General features: G+C 38.6%; 1 pseudogene; it reads left to right on the forward strand.

Annotated features, from left to right (window-relative positions):
- The first annotated feature begins 4,975 nt into the window (after positions 1–4,975).
- LOC110580441 lies at positions 4,976–5,461 on the forward strand (annotated as a pseudogene).
- Positions 5,462–5,848: the final 387 nt, after the last annotated feature.

Genomic DNA, 5,848 nt, shown 5'->3' on the forward strand with positions numbered 1-5,848 from the left:
TTCCTTCCTTCCTTCCTTCCTTCCTTCCTTCCTTCCTTCCTTCCTTCTTTCCTTCCTTCCTTCATTTATTCATTCATACAAGAAATACTTACTGAACACCCATTATGAACCAGGCCCTGTGATGGGCACTGGCAATGCAGATTGCCACAGACCAAGATTCTGGTGGAAGAGTAATGAAAAAAAGATCACGGATTAAATCACCCTATGAGCCTTTTCGTGCTTCATTGCTACTATTGATCTTTTAGCTAGCAAAGTGCAATTGTGAACTAGAAAAGAAGCTCAAAGAACATGCTCAGTTGATGATCTGCCACTAGCATCATTTATGTGTATGAAGTTTGCATCTCACCATTATCCCTTATATTCTGAGTTAACATTCTATTTTTTTTTTGCCTTATTTATCTAAAGTAATAATATTCTAAACTCTATAAAATATGAAGCCTTGGGGAAAAGGATTACAATAGTGGAGCATGTTTTCCTATAAATCATTAAATCATTTAAGACTTTGTGGTATTCTCATTAAATGCCAGTAGAAAAATCTTTCAGAATACTTTAAATTTGTTTTTGAATATACAAGCTGTAATTTTGCTTGTATAATTTCTTAAACTAAGAAATATGTCTTAAACTATCTCCCATGCTCTTTTTTACTCAGTCAACTAAAAATTAAGTAGGATATAAAATAATGTCTCTAAAGGTAGCTTGATTAAATAGGAATTTGATTTTTATAATTTATAGACATAAGCAGCTAAAAACTCAGCTTTTCACATCAGTGGATAAAAACTATTGTTAAAATAATTTCTCTTGTATAAAAGAATTCAGATAACTATGCCAAGAGAAATGCTGTAGGTCCTGAAGGAGTCTTTCATAATAAATGGAAAACAACAACAAAATAACTAGAATACTTTATAATGAGTTGCAGTAGATTTTGAAGAGCTGTTACTTTGCCCAGATCCTATTCTTTGTTTAAATTTTGTTTGACAAGTATTTTATAAATGATTATAGGAGGTGGTTTCTGTTTCATTAATGAAGCTGATAATGGTTAATTACTAAAGTGGAGTAAACAGTTCAAAACCAGATCAAGAATGAAAAGCCAATTATGTAGAAATGATCCAGCTGTACTAAATATGATTTCCTTTTGCTATTAAAAATCTCAGAAATATTTTAAAACTCTTAAGAAAAAAACCCAACCAAACCACCTATCTTGACTTTATTTCTTACTGTTTTGTTTAGAATTGAAAGCCACATTTAGTTTAGTTTTCAAATTCAGTGAAATAGTTCCAAAACACAAAATTGAATTCACTTGATCTTAACATAAAATGAAAATCAGTACAACTTAACAGACATTCTTTTTGACTGCTTAATATGAACTGCAACTGTAGAGGCAAATTTGGATCCTAGCTTTTCTTGTTTTTAAATTGAGATTCATGAAACTTAAAATTAACCATTTAAAAAGTGAACATTTCATTGGTATTTAGTACATTCACAGCATTCTGCAACTACCACCTCTATCTAGTTCCAAAACATGTTCATCACCCCAAAAGGAAAGCCCATACTCATTAAGCTGTTACTCCCCACTTACCCCACCCCCAGCTCCTGGCAACCACCAATGTGCATCCTGTCTTTATGGGTTTACCTATTCTGGATATTTCATATAAATGGAATCATACAATATGTGACCTTTTGTGTTTACCTTCTTTTACTTAACAGTGTTTTTGAGGTTCACTTACATTGTACCATACGTCGGTACTCATTTCTCTCCCTTTTTTTTTTTTTAAAGATTCTATTTATTTATTTGACAGAGAGAGAGAGAGCGAGAGCAGGAACACAAGCAGGGGGAGTGGGAGAGGGAGAAGCAGGCTTCCCACGGAGCAGGGAGCCCGATGCGGGGCTCGATCCCAGGACCCTGGGATCATGACCTGAGCCGAAGGCAGACACTTAACCGACTGAGCCACCCAGGCGCCCAGTACTCATTTCTTTATATGAGTTAATTAATATCTTATTGTATGTTTATACTACAATTTGTTTATCTTTTTATCTATTGATGGGCATTTGTTCTGTTTCCATCTTTTGGCTAAAGTGAATAGTGCTGATGTGAACATGTATTTGAATAACTGTTTTCAATTCTTTTGGGTATGTATTTAGGAGTAGAATTTCTTGGTTATTTGGCAATTCTATGTTTAACTTTTTGAGGAATCACTGAACTATTTTCCATAATACTGAGCTATTTTACATTCCCATCAGCAATATACTAAAGTTTCAGTTTCTCCACACACTCACCAACATTGTTACTATTTAAAAAAAATTTTTTTTAAAGATTTCATTCATTCATTTCAGAGAGAGTGTGAGTGAGAGACCACAAGCAGAGGGAGAAGCAGGGGGGCAGGGAGAAACAGATGACCTGCTGAGCAGGGAGCCCGACATAGGGCTTGATCCCAGGACCCCAGGATCTGAGCTGAAGGCAGCCCCTTAGCCGACTGAGTCACCCAGGCGCTCCTTAGTTACTATTTTTTATTTTTATTTTTTATTTTTTTTTAAAGATTTTATTTATTTATTTGACAGAGAAAGACACAGCGAGAGAGGGAACACAAGCAGGGGGAGTGGGAGAGGGAGAAGCAGACTCCCTGCCGAGCAGGAAGCCTGATGCGGGACTCGATCCCGGGACTCCAGGATCATGACCTGAGCCGAAGGCAGTCGCTTAACCAACTGAGCCACCCAGGCGCCCAGTTACTATTTTTTAAAATTATAGTTATACCCTAGGGTGTATGAAGTGGTACTTTATTATGGTTTTGATTTGCATTTACCTGGTGGCTAATGATGTTGATTTTTTCATGTGTTTGTTGGCTATCTCTATATCTTCTTTAGAGAAATGTGTTATCAAGTCCTTTGTGCATTTTTAAATCAGATTTTTTTGTCTTTTTTGTTGTTGAGTTGCGAGAATTCTTGATATTCTGGATACTACATATATGATTTGCAAGTATTTTCTCCCATTCTGTAGATTTTATTTTCACTTTTTTGAGAATGTTCTTTGAAGCCATAGAAGTTTTTAATTTTGATGAAGTTCAATTTATCTACATTTTCTTTTGTTATTCAAAGTTTTGCTGCCAATCTGGGAAACCATTTCTGAATCCAGGATCACGTCAGTTTACCCCTTTGCTTTCTTCTAAGAGTTTTATGGTTTTTGCTCTTATATTTAGGTCATTAACCCATTTTGAGTTAACTTTTTATATGATGTGAAGCAGGGGTCCAATTTCATACTTTTGCATGTGGATATCCAGTTGTCCCAGCATTTGTTGAAGGGACTATTCTTTCCCCATTGAATGGTATTAGCATCTTTGTAACAAATCAATTAGCCATAGATGAATAGGTTAGAGACTGGTTTTAAATTACTGCAAAACCAAATGGACATTTTTATCTTACTACAAAGATTCTAAAAAATTTGATCCCAGACTAATGGGGGTGTATAAGGATTTTCCTGGTGTTACACATTCTGGTCTTTTGGTTTAGTTCTTACAACAGGATATGGTAGTGAGGAAGCATTTGATGGTGGAAAGAGCATTCTCTGTACACTGCCTAGGGTTTGAATCACATCTCTCTGCATTTACCCTTCATTGATCTTAGGCAAATAACATTACCTGCTTCTTGAGGACAATGTCTAGAGGTTTCTTAGTTGAATTTATTATTATGGTGGTCACTATTGGTAAGCTGCCAAACCCTGCAATCATGTTTCTGAACTTTGTTCCTCTACTGCAATGACAACTGTGTGGGAAAGGGTGTCCATTGGATCTTTTCTCCATGATAGTGTATTGTAGAAGAAAGAAGTTGGTGTTTACTTTTTCATTGTATATTCTGTTCTCCCTCCACCTTCCACTTAGTGGTGTGGATTCACAAAAGCAACTGTGTGCATTTTTTCCCAACTCTGTACTCTGTATCATCATGTTGGTAGTTTGATATTGGCCATGGTGGGAGTATATACACACCAGGGGAATGATCAAACACTACAAATCAAATTTGTTTTTTCCAGTGAGCTGGCTCAGTAGCTTACCATTGCTCCCACTCCTGTCTTACCTTATTAATTTTTAATAATTCTTTTTAAAAGATTTTTATTTATTTATTTGAAAGAGAGAGAGAGCATAGCATGAGGAGCAGCAGAGGGAGAGGGAGAAGCAGGCTCCCCACTGAGCAGGGAGCACAACATGGGGCTTGATCCCAGGACCCTGAGATCATGACCTGAGCTGAAGGCAGATGCTTAACGACTGAGCCACCCAGGTGCCCCAGATTTAATAATTCCTTAAAATTCAGTTTAAGTGAACTCTCACTTTGGAAGTGTGTGACTCCTCTCTGCTTTCAGAGAAACCAGTGCATAATTTTATTGCCTTTTCAATGACTTTTTAAGGATCAAATTCAATGTCAGGATTTAACCAGAGAAGCAGAACCAGGGATTCTAAGGGAATTATTGCAAGGAATTAGCTGCCACAGTTGTGGAGGGTGGCTGAGTAAGTCTAAAGACCATAGGCAGATAGAAAGTCAGGGAGAAAAGATCACAAATAGGTTGGAACCCATGGGCGTGAGCTGTTTGGAGTCGTCTTCTTCATTCCCTTGACTCCCTGCATCGTTACTCTCTCCTCTCTTCACTACCATCATTCCTGTCATCTTACAAACATAGTCTGCTTCATGTTAAAAGCAACCTTAAATCTGGACCTTAAATCCCAGTCTAGATACCATCCCACTTCTCTGCTCCTCCATGCAGCTAAACTTCTAGCCAAATGAACAGAGAATGTTTCTATCTGTTGTGTTTTGCTACCTCTCCTCCAATTCACTTTTTTTTTAAGTCAACAACTTTTATTATAATTAATATATTTTATAGAAACAGGAATGTATCAAAGGTCAGGGTAATATGAAAAAAAAAGTTTTAAAACTTCAAGTTTGAGCAGACGCTGTGGCCCTCCAGTTGCCCCCCAGCCGCCCCTGAAACCCAGCCATGATCAACCCCACTGTATTCTTCGGCATCTAGGAAGACTGTGAGCGCTTGGGCTGGGTCTCCTTTGAGCTGTTTGCAGGCAAAGTTCCAAAGACAGCAGAGAACTTTCGTGCTCTGAGCACTGGGGAGAAAGGATTTATTATAAAGTTTCCTGCTTTCACAAGATTAGTGCAGGATTTATGTGTCAGGGAGGTGACTTCACAGCCAAAATGGCACTGGCAGCAAGTCTGTCTATGGGGAGAAGTTCCATGATGAGAATTTCATCCTAACGCACACGGGTTCTGGCATCTTGTCCACGGCAAATGCTGGACCCAACACAAATGGTTCCCAGCTTCTCATCTGCACTACCAAGGCTGAGTGCTTGGATGGCAAACGTGTGGTCTTTGGCAAGGTGAAAGAGGGCATGTGGAAGCCATGGAGCGCTTTGGGTCCAAGAATGGCAAGACTAGCTGGAAGATCACCGTTGCTGACTGTGGACAACTCTAATACATTTGACTTGTGCTTTATCATAACTACACAGACCATTCCTTCTGTAGCTCAGGAGAGTACCCCTTCACCCCCATCTGCTCGAAATATCCCATAATCTTTGTGCTCTCGCTGCAGTTATATGGGTTCCCTATTTTCCTTACTCCCCTCCAAGTCCAGCTGGATTGCAGAGTTCAGTTTATGATTATGAAATAAAAACTAAACAACCACAACAAAATAAAGCTGCGGGTTTGTATGTGTTGCTCTATTTACATCTGGAACAGACGCAGCAGCTGCACTTGTCCAATGCCTCCTTGCAGATGCAGCCCTGCGCCCACGTGGCACCACCCACTGGGCAGCAGGAGTAGCAGCTCTTCTTCAGGAGGTGCATTTGCACTCTTTGCATTT

The sequence above is a fragment of the Neomonachus schauinslandi genome, chromosome 4 (assembly GCF_002201575.2).
Source record: "Neomonachus schauinslandi chromosome 4, ASM220157v2, whole genome shotgun sequence".
NCBI lineage: Eukaryota > Metazoa > Chordata > Mammalia > Carnivora > Phocidae > Neomonachus > Neomonachus schauinslandi.